The 16617-nt window shown below is 42.5% G+C and overlaps 1 long non-coding RNA gene across 1 annotated transcript in view; it reads left to right on the top strand.

Annotated features, from left to right (window-relative positions):
- The first annotated feature begins 703 nt into the window (after window positions 1-703).
- The window catches only part of LOC124039376, a 653822-nt gene continuing 637908 nt past the window's right edge, over window positions 704-16617 (top strand). The window contains exon 1 of the long non-coding RNA XR_006839558.1: window positions 704-903. This is a non-coding gene — a long non-coding RNA (uncharacterized LOC124039376). The remainder of the gene's footprint in view (window positions 904-16617) is intronic.

Below are 16617 nucleotides of genomic sequence, written 5' to 3'. Positions count from 1 at the left end.
GTATAGGCTGTTTCGGTTTTCGTTACGTTTATTGTTTTTTTGTAGTGTTTGTATTTAGATTCGTGTTACGTTTGTTTATTAAAACATGGATCGCAATCTACACGCTGCATTTTGGTCCGACTCTCCTTCACACCTAGAAAACCGTTACAAACAACAACTGTTCACGTGTGAGGAGCATAATACTATTTCACCACCACATGTGAACTACATTTACACATGTTAAAGTTTCGTACATTTTAAACAGAACTTGCAATTCCATATGTGAAAGTGAGATATTGAAAGGTGGAGGTTTCTTAAATGTGAATCTGCAAATGTGATGAGGGGGGCTCCAAGCGATGTGTGAGCGCTCCCACACAGGCACAGCACACTAGACCCTCGCTACTGGGACACGCTAGTAACAGTAGAGCATCTGAATCATCTCTTCCTGATTCATACACTGGCTAACAGATCACTTCAGATACACAGTCCTCCCCTCCTCTTCCACTCTCCTCCTCCTCCTCCTCCTCCCCTCTCTTCCTCTTCCTCCTGTCTCCTCCTCCTCATCATCATATCTTCCTCCTCCTACTCCTCCTCTTCCCCTCTCCTACTCCTCCTCTTCCCCCTCCTCCTCCTCCTCCTCCTCCTCCTCTCTCTCTCTCTCTCGCTCGCCCACTTTTCTCTCACTCTCGCTTACACGCTTTCTCAATCACTCGCTCTCTCTCGTTCTGTTGATCTGAGCACTTCCTTTGGTAGCGGAGGAGAGCAGAGCAGCGTGTGACTTAAGTGTGTGTGTGTGTGTGTGTCCAGTGCAGGGATCGCAGTGGAGAGGGAGATAGAGAGAGACAGAATAGCAGCAGAGTGAGAGCCAGCGCTCAGTAACAGGACAGAGAGAGAAGAGAGACGACTCGGAGTCCACGACCAACTGTGAGTACTCTTTTCTTTTCTCTTTCTATATATTTTACCACTGTACTGCACTAGTTGTGTTTCTCATGGAGGAATGACACACAGTGTAGAAACATACTGTAGACACACACTGCACACACACACACACACACACTGTAGAAACATACTGTAGACACACACTGCACACACACTGTACACACACACACAGTACAAACATACTGTAGACACACACTGCACACACACTGTACACACACACACACACTGTAGAAACATACTGTAGACACACACTGCACACACACACACAGTGTAGAAACATACTGTAGACACACACTGCACACACACTGTACACACACACACACACTGTAGAAACATACTGTAGACACACACTGCACACACACTGTAGAAACATACTGTAGACACACACTGCACACACACTGTACACACACACACACACTGTAGAAACATACTGTAGACACAAACTGCACACACACTGTACACACACACACACTGTAGAAACATACTGTAGACACAAACTGCACACACACTGTACACACACACACACTGTAGAAACATACTGTAGACACAAACTGCACACACACTGTACACACACACACACTGTATAAACATACTGTAGACACAAACTGTATACACACACTACACAAACACTGTACACACACACACACTGTAGAAACATACTGTAGATACACACTGTACAGCCAAACTGTAGACACACACTACATGTATGGTATAACTGTACAGAGAAGCAGGAACAGTCACACACACTAGTTATACTAACGGTCATACAAAAATAGTATACACACACGCACAAGTGTATGAACACACACACACACACACACACACACACACACACACACACACACACACACACACACACACACACACACACACACACACACACACACACACACACACACACACACACACACACACACACACACACACACACACACACACGTATGCAGAAGATACGCACAAATGCACACAGACGTCTCTATCACTGTCAAACATTTCTTCACACTAATACAGTAGGGAAAATCTGTGTGAAGGCCACACGCTTTTATGTACTCTGCAGAACAATGTAACATTGCATTACATCACCACGGAATCTTCCTAAAAACAGAATGATGTACAGATTATTTTTTTGAGTTGATTTCATGCTTTTTGCTGGAAAAGTATTTTCGTGGATGTTTTAGCTTTGTTCACACGTATTCGTTTTGACTGAGACATCACTGGGCTGTGGACGTACGTGTGTGTGAATATATGTGCATGTGTGTGTGTGTGTGTGTGTGTGTGTGTGTGTGTGTGTGTGTGTGTGTGTGTGTGTGTGTGTGTGTGTGTGTGTGTGTGTGTGTGTGTGTGTGTGTGTGTGTGTGTGTGTGTGTGTGTGTGTGTGTGTGTGTGTGTGTGTGTTTGTGCTTACAGTGTGTAATGTTTGTGACCACAGTAAACCAATGTGAAATGGTCCAACCGCAACGTCAGAAACAGACACAAGACACAGCCGACACCAAGATACAGGGTCCAGGACCGACGTAAAACCTCAAAACATAATGTTCAATGAATATACAGCGTGTGTGTGCGCGTGAGTTGCTGGTGCCTGTGTCTGAATATGAGTCAGTGAGACTTTGTATCTGGGACTTAAGTGATTCTCCAGTCTTACAGTTTCTGACATATTGACTAGTCCTGCATGTTGTATTATTGTTCACGTGAAACAATCGATATCTCCCACCGGCTACTCTATCCTACCCTACCTACTCTATCCTACCCTACCTACTCTATCCTACCCTACCTACTCTATCCTACCCTACCTACTCTATCCTACCCTACCGTAATGAAGCGAAGCCTCTGATTTGTGGAATCACCCGTGTAGCACACTGACATCACAGTAAGATGAGATATATTAATTTTAGCGTTTCACTTCTCTTTTATAAAAGATACAGGGATAGTGGTTGAGCAGGGATAAGATGTAGAGTGCAGTGTTGATGCTGAGAGAGAGAGAGAGAGAGAGAGAGAGAGAGAGAGAGAGAGAGAGAGAGAGAGAGAGAGAGAGAGAGAGAGAGAGAGAGAGAGAGAGAGAGAGAGAGAGAGAGAGAGAGAGAGAGAGAGAGAGAGAGAGAGAGAGAGAGAGAGAGAGAGAGAGAGAGAGAGATTGTTAGGAGTGTGTATTGGAAGCGAAGTCAGGTGCAGGAGAGCAGAGCAGAGTGTAGTGAACACACTTTTTATTCCGGTCCAAAATGACAGCACAAAGTAACCTAAAATGTGCCCAAACACGGAACATCTTCAAAAAGTGTGTTCACTACACTCTTTCAAAAAATCTTCAAATCCAAAATACGCGTAACACAAACAATCTTACACAAAGACATGATGGGGAACAGAGGAATAAATACATGTGCATTGATTGGGGAATGAAAACCAGGTGTGTGATGGAACAAGACAAAACAAATGGATACATGAAAAATGGAGCGGCAACGGCTAGGAAGCCGGTGACGTCGACCGACGAACGAACAAGGAGAGGAGCCGACTTCTGCAGAAGTCGTGTGTTTGTGTGTGTGAGAGAGAGAGAGAGAGAGAGAGAGAGAGAGAGAGAGAGAGAGAGAGAGAGAGAGAGAGAGAGAGGGGCTCGGTGTGTGTAGACCAGCGTGTAGTGTTACTCCGTGTGTCATCAGGCACAGGCACAGACACAGACACAGGCACAGGCACAGGCACAGGCACAGGCACAGGCACAGGCACAGGCACAGGCACAGGCACAGGCACAGGCACAGGCACAGGCACAGGCACAGGCACAGGCACAGGCACAGGCACAGGCACAGGCACAGGCACAGGCACAGGCACAGGCACAGGCACAGGCACAGGCACAGACATGGGGGGAATATTACGATTTCTGAGGACTTTTTCCAACTCAGAATCTTTTGTCTTTGGTAGTCAGAAGTGTCGTGTGTGTGGTACACATATCTAGCGTAACAGGGTGTGCATAGAACACATTTTCTCTATATTCAATCCAGTCCATGTGAAAATAGTTATTATAGTAAATTAAAACGCAATGGACCTTCTTTGTGGAGTCAAATACATTTAGTCATTTGTCACATTCTGTCTTTCTAGACCAAAAGCTCACAGAAAAACGTCCGTGGGCCGTTAGCATGTCATCAGGGCCGGGTGTATGTGTACAGTACATTGGCATAAGTGTTTGTCGTCAAGGGAGTGTGTTTGTGAGCAGGAGCGTATGTATCTGTAAAGAGTGAGTGTGTGTGTGTGTGTGAATCTGCCAGAGTGTGTGTATCTGTGGGGGTGTGTGTATCTGTAGGGGTGTTCTGCTGTTTGCAATGAGTGTCTGCAGGAGTGTGTGTACGGTATCTCTGAGAGTGTGTGTATCTCTGAGAGTGTGTATCTCTGAGAGGGTGTGTATCTCTAAGAGTGTGTGTACGGTATCTCTGAGAGTGTGTGTATCTCTGAGAGTGTGTATCTCTGAGAGAGTGTGTATCTCTAAGAGTGTGTGTACCGTATCTCTGAGAGTGTGTGTATCTCTGAGAGGGTGTGTATCTCTGAGAGTGTGTGTATCTCTAAGAGTGTGTATCTCTGAGAGGGTGTGTATCTCTAAGAGTGTGTGTACGGTATCTCTGAGAGTGTGTGTATCTCTGAGAGTGTGTGTGGGTAGTGTGTGTACGGTATCTCAGTGTTTGCGGGTAGTTTCTGGGCTCACAGCGCCTTCAGAAAGAATTCATAACCTTTGACTTTTTCCATATTTTGTTGTTCCAGCCTGAATTTAGAATGGGTAAATTTAGATGTTGTGTTACTGCCCTACACACAATACCCCATAATGACATCACAATACCCATCATGACATCACAATACCCCATCATGACATCACAATACCCCATATTGTCAAAGTGGAATTATGTTTTTACAAAAAAAAAAAAATGAAAAGCTGAAATCTCTTGAGTCAATAAGTAGTGAACTACGTTGTTAGGGCAAGTCTAAATATGCTAGGGCAAGCCTAAATATGCTAGGGCAAGCCTAAATATGCTAGGGCAAGTCTAAATATGCTAGGGCAAGCCTAAATATGCTCAGGTATACTATTTTGCTTAACAAGTCACATAATAAATGGCAGGGAATCACTCTATGTGCAGTAATAACATTTAACATGGTTTGTTTATGACTACCGTATCTATTTACATACAATTATCCGTAAGGTCCCTCAGTTGAGCAGTGAATTTCAAACACAGATTCAACCACAAAGACCAGGGAGGTTTTCCAATGACTCGCAAAGAAGGGCACCTATGGGTAAAAAAAGCACACTTTGAATATTCACTTGAGCATGGTGAAGTTATTGATTACACTTCGGATGGTGTATCTATACACTCAGTCACTACAAAGCAGTGGAGGCTGGAAAGGGAGGATCATTCTGTTCAGTGAATTTCATAGACATAAAAATAGTGAAACATTAAAAACGTTATAATTTTTAGATGAAACTATACTAAATATCACCAAATAACTGATTAAAACCCACTGTTTTTCAATGAAGTGCTACTGCAACCTCAACAGCACTCTCTGGATTAGCATCATGGTGTAGCCTAAGGACAGCTAGCTTCTGTCCTCCTCTGGGTACATTACATTTACATTTACATTTAAGTCATTTAGCAGACGCTCTTATCCAGAGCGACTTACAAATTGGTGCATTCACCTTATGACATCCAGTGGAACAACCACTTTACAATAGTGCATCTAAATATTTTAAGGGGGGGGGGGTGAGAAGGATTACTTTATCCTATCCTAGGTATTCCTTAAAGAGGTGGGGTTTCAGGTGTCTCCGGAAGGTGGTGATTGACTCCGCTGTCCTGGCGTCGTGAGGGAGTTTGTTCCACCATTGGGGAGCCAGAGCAGCGAACAGTTTTGACTGGGCTGAGCGGGAACTGTACTTCCTCAGTGGTAGGGAGGCGAGCAGGCCAGAGGTGGATGAACGCAGTGCCCTTATTTGGGTGTAGGGCCTGATCAGAGCCTGGAGGTACTGAGGTGCCGTTCCCCTCACAGCTCCGTAGGACATTGACTTGAATAGAAAACCTAGTAGACTCATCCCTTCCCTAGACAGGTCATAATTGTTGAGTCAATAAGTAGTCAAGCACTTTGTTATATTATATTATTATATATTATAATATTATAATATTATACAAATATTATGACAAATTCGGCCTTTCGCAATATTGCCCATAGCAACGCATAGAATAATACATTCATAAATGGCAAAAATCACAGTAAAAAAATACACGTTTTTAACCCTTTACTTCCATTGGTGAGTCGTAGAACAAAACGGAAAACACAGATCTCGTGACAGTCTCCCCATTCCATTGTGTTTGGGATGCTGCACATTTTATAGGGATGTCTCCTGGTCTGACAAAGAGCGCTGTAACTCTGCCTCTTTCCACCGCGGATTAGGAAGGGCGACATAGGAGGATGCTTTGGATGAAGACGCAGACCATTCAAAACTGATGGATTTTGATGGGGATTTAAAAAAAATTATGTTTGATAGATTGACGCACCAGTGTGTCAATAGAATCTAGGGCGACAACGAGCAAAGTGATCATGCTGTTTGCCTGTGGCTGCACTTAAAGTGAACTGTGTTTGTGGGTGATCAGGCAAGATGGCGCCGACAGACATCGAACTTCTACTTCTAGCTCCAAAGCAACTGTGCAGTATTTTGTACAATCAATACAATCAGTGTCGTTAAGGCAAAACGTAAGTGCAGAGCCAAAGTGGAGTCGCAATTCAATGGCTCAGACACAAGACTGATGTGGCAGGGTCTATAGACAATCACGGACTAAAAGGGAAACCAGCCACGTCGCCCATACCGACGTCTTTGTCTCCAGGACAAGCTAAACACTTTCCTCGCCTGCTTTTGAGGATAACACAGTGCCACCCAAGGACGGTGGGCTCTCGTTCTCTGTGGCCGATGTGAGGAAGTCATTTAAACATGTTAACCCTCGCAAGGCAGCCGGCCCAGACGGCATCCCTTGCCGCATCCTCAGAGCTTGTACAGACCAGCTGGCTGGAGTGATTATGGACATATTCAATCTCTCCCTAGCCCAGTCTGCTGTACCCACATGCTTTAAGATGTCCACCATTGTTCTTGTAACCAAGAAAGCAAAGGTAACTGAGCTAAATGACTAATCGCCCCGTAGAACTAATTTCTGTCATCATGAAGTTCTTTGAGAGACTAGTTAAGTATCATATCACCTCTAGCTTAACTGACAACCTAGACCCACTCCAATTTGCTTACCGCCACAATAGATCCACAGACGAAGCATTTGACATTACACTGCACACTGCCCTATCCCATCTGGACAAGATGAATACCCATTTAAGAATGCTGGTCATTGACTGTAGCTCAGCATTCAACACCGTAGTACCCTCCAAGCTCATCATTAAGCTTGGGGCCCTGGGTCTCAATCCCCACCCTGTGCAACTGGGTCCTGGACTTCCTGATGGGCCTCCCCCAGGTGGTGAAGGTAGGGGACACCTCCACTTTGCTGATCCTCCAGTACTCCCTGTTCACCCATGACTCCATGACCACGCATGTCTCCAACTCAATCATCAAGTTTGCATACGACAGTTGTAGGCCTGAATACAAACAATGATGCGACAGCCTACAGTGAGCAGGTGAGGCGGAGTGGTGACAGGAAAATAACCTCTCCCTCAACGTCAACAAAATGAAAGAGTTGATCGTGAACTTCAGGAAACAGCAGATAGAGCACGCCCCTATTCACATCGACGGGACCACAGTGGAGAAGGTGAAAAGCTTCAAGTTCCTCGGCGTACACATCATTGCCGATCTGAAACGGTCCACCCACACAGACCGTGTGGTGAAGAAGGCACAACAGCGCCTCTTCAACCTCAGGAGGCTGAAGAAATTTGGCTTGGCTCCTAAGATCTTCACAAACTTTTTACAGATGCACAATTGAGAGCATCCTGTCAGGCTGTATCTCCGCCTGGTACGGCAACTGCACTGCACCGAGGGTGGTGTGGTGTAACAAAGACGCTGTGAGTCCAGAAGCAGGTGCGCGTAAAACATTTAATAAAACAACAAAAATGGAACTAGACACCATAACAGTAGTGTCTTTGCATGAACACAAGATCAATACTGACTGGGGGAGGAACATAAGGGAATGCCAGATACAGGGGAGGTAATAAGTGAGGTTATGGAGTCCAGGTGTGCCTCATGATGACGTACCGGAGCACGTAATGATTGACGCCAGGTGCGCGTAATGATGGATCCCAGGACCGTTGGTTAGTAGACCAGCGATGTAGAACACCGGATGAGAGAAGCGGGAGTAGACGTGACATGAGGTCTGCCCACAACATCACCGGGGGCACACCGCCTGCCAACCAGGATACCGACAGCACCCGATGTCACAGGAAGGCCAAAAAGATAATCAAGGACTTCACCCACCCGAGCCACTGCCTGTTCACCTAGCTACCATCCAGAAGGCGAGGTCAGAACAGGTGCCTCAAACCTGGGACCGAGAGACTGAAAAACTGCTTCTATCTCAAAGCCATCAAACTGATAAATAGCCATCACTAGCTGGCTACCCCCGGTTACGCAAATCTGCTGCTGCCCCATATACATAGACTTGGAATCACTGGTCACTTTAAACAATGTTTACATTCTGCTTTCCTCATTTCATATGTATATACTGTATTCTTATCTACTCTACTTTAGTCAATGCCACTCCAACGATGCTCGTCCTAATATTTATATATCTCTTAACTCCATTTGTGTCTATTGTTGTGAATAGTTAAATATTACTGTACTGTTGGAGCTAGGAACACAACCATTTTGCTACACCCGCAATAACATCGGCTAAATATGTTGTATGTGACCAATAAAAATGTATTTGATACGATGATCCGAGTGTATTCCTTCTGCGGATTCTTTCCAGGCTGTAACACAACAAAATGTGGAATAGGTCAAGGGGTATGAATACTTTTCTGAAGGCACTGTAACTGGGGAGTGTGGTAGACAAGGTGTCTGAAGCCTATGCATTTCTCTGTAGGCCTATTTCTCAGCATATCACTGTATTTCTTTGTAGTCGTACATAACAAGGCTTTTCTATGTGGAGCTACGGAGACACGTGTGATGTGAGTTTTGAGGTTTAGAAAATTATAGCCTGTGAAGATACCTTTTTAGTTTTCATCTGTTCGAGGTTGTGTGTGCGTGTGTGTGCGTGTGTGTGTGTGTGTATCTGTGTGTGTGTGTATATCTGTGTGTGTGTGTGTGTGTGTGTGTGAGGGGATGAGAGAGTGTTTGCCTGTCTCGGTGAGGACAGTAATAATAGGAGCCATATCCCCTGGAGGCCCTTACTTTAGACAGGAAGCTATACAAAGGCTTTAGGGATATAGTGTGTGTGTGTGTGTGTGTGTGTGTGTGTGTGTGTGTGTGTGTGTGTGTGTGTGTGTGTGTGTGTGTGTGTGTGTGTGTGTGTGTGTGTGTGTGTGTGTGTGTGTGTGTGTGTGTGTGTGTGTGTGTGTGTGTGTGTGTGTGTGTGTGTGTGTGTGTGTGTGTGTGTGTGTGCTAAATGCTATCTAACAGAACATTGCAGTAGAATGTTCCACTGGCTGTAAATAGAGAACAGACAGATTGCTCTATGCAGAGAGAGAGACGGAGGAATGGAATTAGACTACAAAACATTTTTGCTTAAAAATATTTGCATGCAATTACATCCTTTTGCGTCATTCTGAAATAAACCCCAAATCTTCCCACATATCAAACACTTCGTATAATTAATTATTTGTTGAATATTTTAATTAAACATTTAATCCATCTAAGTAACCGATTAGACTGATTATAAACGGGCTGCTTATACAGTGTATATATATAAATATATATATATACTGACAAAACCCTACAGTCCCTTATTGTTGTAGACTTTACATAGTGTATTATATCTTAATTTAAATCTCCAAATATGATGTTTTATTTTGTGCGTCAGCAAAGCAACATCCAACAACATCCAGCTTTACTCATTATTACATAAAGATTAGTTAGACAGTGTTCTTCTCTATTTGTTCAGTTGTCTTGACTGGTATATTTTATGATTCTGTAACAATATGCAGAAAGCTCAGTTCTCCTTCACCATAATCTACCCTGAGAGAGAGATTGTTGTTGTATCAGAGCGAGGGCTGTACATAGTTTTGTGTTCCTAGTGGCACCCTCTTCTCCAATGTAGTGCACCACTTTTGTAGTTTAAGATACAGGGAAGTAGTGTCCTAAATAGGGAATAGTGTGCCATTTAAGATGCTGATGGACGGAGTATGGTTCTCCTGCCTGTCTGTCTGTATTGAGAGAAGCGATGAGGCTGTACTCACAGGCTGTATTGAATTGCTTTAGAGAGAGGAGAGAGTAGGTTAAGACAGCTGAGTGTACACTGAGATTTACATGTGAACGAGGTGTTAACCGCATTACCACAATCGTGAGAGAAAGCTCCTTTCCTCAGCACAGGTGTGTGTGTGTGTGTGTGTGTGTGTGTGTGTGTGTGTGTGTGTGTGTGTGTGTGTGTGTGTGTGTGTGCATGTGTGTGTGTGTGCGTATGTGCATGTGTGTGTGTGTGTGTGTGTGTGTGTGTGTGTGTGTGTGTGTGTGTGTGTGTGTGTGTGTGTGTGTGTGTGTGTGTGTGTGTGTGTGTGTGTGTGTGTGTGTGTGTGTGTGTGTGTGTGTGTGTGTGTGTGTGTGAGAGAGACGTTCCACTCATTGAGTGGGTGTATAGACAACGATTAGAACAGAACTCTGAGTTCCAATCTAGAATTGTCTATGTTCCAATCTGGAATTTTCAGTGTTCTGTTCAATAGATTACTGAGAATTCCATGTGCTATAGAATATAATCCATTCTATACATAATTGTCTATGTTTCAATTCTCCATGTTTCATTTTGGAATGATCAGGTTTGTTGGTTCAGAGCACTACCCAGCTAGCACAAAACATTCTAAGAACCATATTTTCTTTGAGCTTGGTGAGAGAGCGTGGTTGTCCTGTGGTTATTTTGCATACAACCTTCCTACAACCTTCTGGAAATGATACAGGATAGTTTCTTGGCTTTGGAACATTCTCAGCACAATTAAGGAACAACAAAATAAAATTTTCTTGGTATATAATTACTTAACAGAACGTTTCCTACACGTTTCAAACATGGTTACATTTAATTTCCATTTTGGTAATGTTTTATTAACGTTGTCCAACTGGTTTGATATTTGGGAATGTTCTCAAATAATTCAGAGAATGTTAAGAAACAACATTGTTGTGTGTGAATTTCAGTACTTTCAGCATAACATTTCCTATAGGTTTCGTCATGGTTCTAAAGTCATGGTTCTAAAGTCATGGTTCTAAAGTCATGGTTCTAAAGTCATGGTTCTAAAGTCATGGTTCTAAAGTCATGGTTCTAAAGTCATGGTTCTAAAGTCATGGTTCTAAAGTCATGGTTCTAAAGTCATGGTTCTAAAGTCATGGTTCTAAAGTCATGGTTCTAAAGTCATGGTTCTAAAGTCATGTTCTCAAATTGTTCTGAGAACGTTAACAAAACTTTCCATAAAAAAGCAGAAAACTTTAGTAATGTTCAGAGAACATGAGTAATAGTATTTAAAAAACACACAGTCTGTTATCAGTGTCAACAAAACTCTCTATCCTCTATCGTATTAAATATGTTCAGGTGTGTTGGCCTTGCCCACTAATTGGCCAAACCTGATCATAATGAAAGCTTTTTATTGGTTAAAAAGCAGGACATGCTAGCGCCATGAACTAGAAAATCACATGTTTGAATCTCACCAACGCGGTGCCACATGTTTAATGCCTAATGTAAATGAATATCCATGTGTCCTGTCTGTGCCTGGAGTTAAAAACAGTTAACCTGAACTGGCAGTGTTTTATGAAAAAATAAAAATAAATCACCTTTATTTATCCAGGTAGGCTAGTTGAGAACAAGTTCTCATTTACAACTGCGACCTGCGACCTGCGACCTGGCCAAGATAAAGCAAAGCAGTGTGACGCAAAAAACAACTCAGAGTTACACATGGAATATGGAATATGCAGTCACTAACACAACAGAGAAAAAGTCTATAAACATTGTGTGCAAAGGAACAAAAAAATAAATAACAGCATGGGGATGAGGTACTTGGATGGGCTATTTACAGATGGGCTATGCACAGGTGCAGTGATCTGTAAGCTGCTCTGTACTGAAATTCACACAGTTAGTGAGGCAGGGTCTCCAGCTTCAGTGATTTTTGCAATTTGTGTGTTATTAAAAGTCTTAACGGAACATGGTTTCAGAAACATTATTTAAATCCTTTCAAATAACATAATTCCATTTTCAGAACGTTAATAAAACCTCCCAGGAAAACTTTCAGGGAATCTTCCTGCAACTGAAAAATGGTATGTTCTCAGAACAGGCGAAATGTTCACTTCCGTTCCCAGAACGTTAGAAAGACGTTCCGTTTTAATGGACAGGAAACGTATGGCTTCGTTTCCAGAAGAAATGAGAAACCAAACACGTACGTTCCGACAACTTCCAAGGAACCAAATGTGCTAGCTGGGTATGCCGTACATTGCGATAACCAGACCTCTCCTTGGCCATCCCTGTCACACTGAGTGTTCACAACATTAGAAACACCTTCCTAATATTGAGTTGTATCCCCTTTTGCCCTCAGAACAGCCTCAATTCGTCAGGGCGTGAACTCTACAAGGTGTCGAAAGCATTCCACAGGGATGCTGACCCATGTTGATTCCATTGCTTCCCACGGTTGTGTCAAGTTGGCTGGATTTCCTTTGGATGGATGGTGGACCATTCTTAATGCACACGGGAAACTGTCGATCGTGAAAAACCCAGCAGCGTTGCAGTTCTTGGCACCATCAAACCGGTGCGCTTGGCACCTACCACCATACCACATTCAAAGGCACTTCCAACTTTTATCTTGCCCATTCACCCTCTGAATGGCACACATACACAATCTATGTCTCAAGGCACCTGTCTCCTCCCCTACATCTACACTGACTAAAGTGGATTTAACAGGTGAGTGACATCAATAATGGATCTTAGCTTTCACTTGGTCAGGTGTCATGGAAAGAGCAGGTGTTCCTAATGTTTTGTGCACTCAGTGTATATGTGTTTTTGAGAGAGAGAGAGAGAGAGAGAGAGAGAGTAGAGCGAGAGAAGAGAGAGTAGAGACAGAGAAGAGAGAGTAGAGACGGAGAGAGAGAGAGAGAGATAATCACTTGATTATGTTCAATTGAGAGCTTTCTCCCAACCACCTTATTTATGACTGCTCTCCCACCTCCTGGACATGAACACATAAATATACTGACTCAGAGAACACCCACGCAAGCACACACACACACACACACACACACACACACACACACACACACACACACACACACACACACACACACACACACACACACACACACACACACACACACACACACACACACACACACACACACACACACACACACACACACACACACAGGGTTGGGGAGTAACGATTACATGTAACGGATTACATATTAACACTGAGAGGCAGAACAAATGTAATTCCAGACACCTTTCTGATTACTTCTAAGATTATTATATATATATATATATATATTATAGTATATTATATTATATTATATATGTTATTATTTGATTAAAGATTACTTTGACATTTAGAAAGGATATTTGCTGAATAATATTTGACACCTTTCTGTTTTCTCAACGACGTTCGAATCAACATTAAAAAAAAGGTAAAATTAAATTAAACCAAGTCTGACCACAAGTCAAAGACCACTCTCTTCCTCTCTAGCCCCTCTCTCTTCCTCTCTAGCCCCTCTCTCTTCCTCTCTAGCCCCTCTCTCTTCCTCTCTAGCCCCTCACTCTTCCCCTCTAGCCCCTCTCTCCAAATCGATTTAGCCAACTGAACAGAATTTCTGGGATATAAAGAAGTATTTAATCTAACAAAACAACACTACATGTTATAGCTAGGACCCTTTGGATGACAAATCAGAGGAAGATTTTCCAAAAAGTAAGTGAATATTTAATCGTTATTTGTGAATGTATGAAACCTGTGCCGGTGGAAAAATATTTTGACTTGGGGCGCTGTCCTCAACCAATCACAGGGCATGTCTTTGCTGTAATGGCTACTGTAAATTGGACAGTGCAGGTAGTTGAACAAGAATTGAAGCTTTCAACCAATATAAGACACTTGTATGTACCTAACTGTTTAATATCCATCATTTGTATGATTATTATTTCACCGGAAATTGTCCCGCTAGCGGGACGACCGAGGCTAATATAAAGGATTGTATTTGTTGTGGATGGCTGTTCACATGTATATACAATGCATTCAGAAAGTATTCAAACCCCTTCACTTTTTCCATATTTTGTTACATTACAGCCTTATTCTAAACTGTATTCAATTGTTATTTTTTTCTCGTCAATATACACACAATACCCAATAATGACAAAGCAAATACATATTTTTAGAAAACCTCAATATCATATTTAATATAAGTATTCAGATCCTTTACTCAGTACTTTGTTGAAGCACCTTTGGCAGTGATTACAGCATAGAGTCTTCTTGGGTATGATGCTACAAGCTTGGCACACCTGTATTTGGAGAGTTTCTCCAATTCTTCTCCACAGATCCTCTCAAGCTGTCAGTTTGGATGGGGAGTGTCGCTCCACAGCTATTTTCATGTCTCTCCAGAGATGTTTGAACAGGTTCAAGTCCGGGCTTTGGCTTTGGCTGGGCCACTCAAGGACATTCAGAGACTTGTCCTGAAGCCACTCCTGCATTGTCTTGGCTGTGTGCTTATTGTCCTGTTGGAAGGTGATCCTTCGCCCCATTCTGGCCTGAATGCCAACTTCTTCCATTTAAGACCTGAGCTCAATTTTGAAAACGTATATAAACAATTTTGAAAACGTATATAAAAACGTATATAAATAAGGTATTGTTTAAAAAAAATGTTTTTTGCAAAAATGTCAAAGAAACTGTTTTTGCTTCGTTGTTGTGAGGTATTGTGTGTAGATTGACACTTTTTAAAAAATCGAATAAATTTTTAAATAAGTCTGTAACATAACAAAATGTGGAAAAAGTGAAAGGATCTGCATGTGTATTTTAACACAATAATAGTTTAATTTAGGACGTTTAAGCTGCCTACCGAGCATTGTTTTTGCGACCCGTGGACAACCAGTAAAAAATGCAGTCTTGCAACAGCTGCACAATGTGGATCCCAGCCTCGTGTGGAAAAAAAATTGGTAATGTGCTCCATACTATCAAAAACAAATTTAATTTAAGAAGACTATGAGTGCGTCTTTTATTGCTTAATCTAATGTGTCCTGACAAAGGAAGAGAAAAACTATCATAGTCCTAATGGACACATGCTCAAACTCGTTTGATAGACTTTTAAACAGCTGCAAATGATCGACATATCAGCGTCACCTACAAAAAGGTAAACAATGGGCATATAGCTGTCACGCCTTGGTCATAGTATTTTGTGTTTTCCTTAATTATTTGTTCAGGCCAGGGTGTGACATGGGTTTATTTTGTGGTGTTGTCTTATTGGGGTTTTTGTAGGCATTGGGATTGGTGTTGATTAGGGGTGTGTCTAGTTTAGGCTTGGCTGCCTGAGGCGGTTCTCAATCAGAGTCAGGTGATTCTTGTTGTCTCTGATTGGGAACCGTATTTAGGTAGCCTGGGTTTCACTGTGTATTTCGTGGGTGATTGTTCCTGTGTAGTTTCACCAGATAGGCTGTAATTAGTTTTCACGTTCCGTTTGTTGTTTTTGTATTTATTTAGTTATTTCATGTATCGTGATTCTTTCATTAAAGAACATGAGTAACCACCACGCTGCATTTCGGTCCGACTCTCTTTCGACAAACGAAGAACGCCGTTACAATAGCAAATGCAGCATTTGGTTTCATTCATTTTTCACATGTAAATACACTTTTCGGTAGTGTTGAAAACCATTCTATGAGAGTAGCATTTCTCCAAGCAATTAGCCCCATCAGTCGGCCATGACAACAAACTCATCAACAAAAGAGTAGGCTAATAAGTCCATAGTTTTGGCTTTTATGCTCAGGTAAAACAATTTGGCTCATCTATATTTACAAGTCCTATTCTGAAGCTCAATTCTCAATGAATGACTGGTAATCTGGCAGACTGGCAGACTGGTCATCTGGTAGACTGGCAGACTGGTCATCTGGTAGACTGGCAGACTGGTCATCTGGTAGACTGGCAGACTGGTCATCTGGCAGACTGGCAGACTGGCAGACTCCATTTGCAGTAGATGTTGTTCAAATGGTAACATTTTGTCTTCTAATCTTTTCCAAAATTTGGGCCTCGGGATCCCAAAGGGTTTAGATTTTTGCCTAAACTCAACACAGCTGATTCAAACAATCAAAGCTTGACGATTGAGGAACCAAAAACCAAAATGTGCACCCCTAAGGGAACTGAGGACTGTGTTTGGGAAACCATGTCCCCCCCTGAAGGGGAACTTAATCTGAATGTAACGGATCAGATTACGTTATTGGTTTTGGGTGATTCAAAGGTTACAATACTGTTTACAATTTTGTAAAAGTAACTAGCAACTGTAACTGATTACATTTAGAAAGTAGCCTACCTAACCCTACACACACACACACACACACACACACACACACACACACACACACACACACACACACACACACACACACACAC

This window comes from Oncorhynchus gorbuscha, linkage group LG07 (genome assembly GCF_021184085.1).
Source record: "Oncorhynchus gorbuscha isolate QuinsamMale2020 ecotype Even-year linkage group LG07, OgorEven_v1.0, whole genome shotgun sequence".
Classification (NCBI taxonomy): domain Eukaryota; kingdom Metazoa; phylum Chordata; class Actinopteri; order Salmoniformes; family Salmonidae; genus Oncorhynchus; species Oncorhynchus gorbuscha.
Note: the sequence above shows the minus strand (reverse complement) of the source record. Positions and strands in the feature narration are given on the sequence as shown.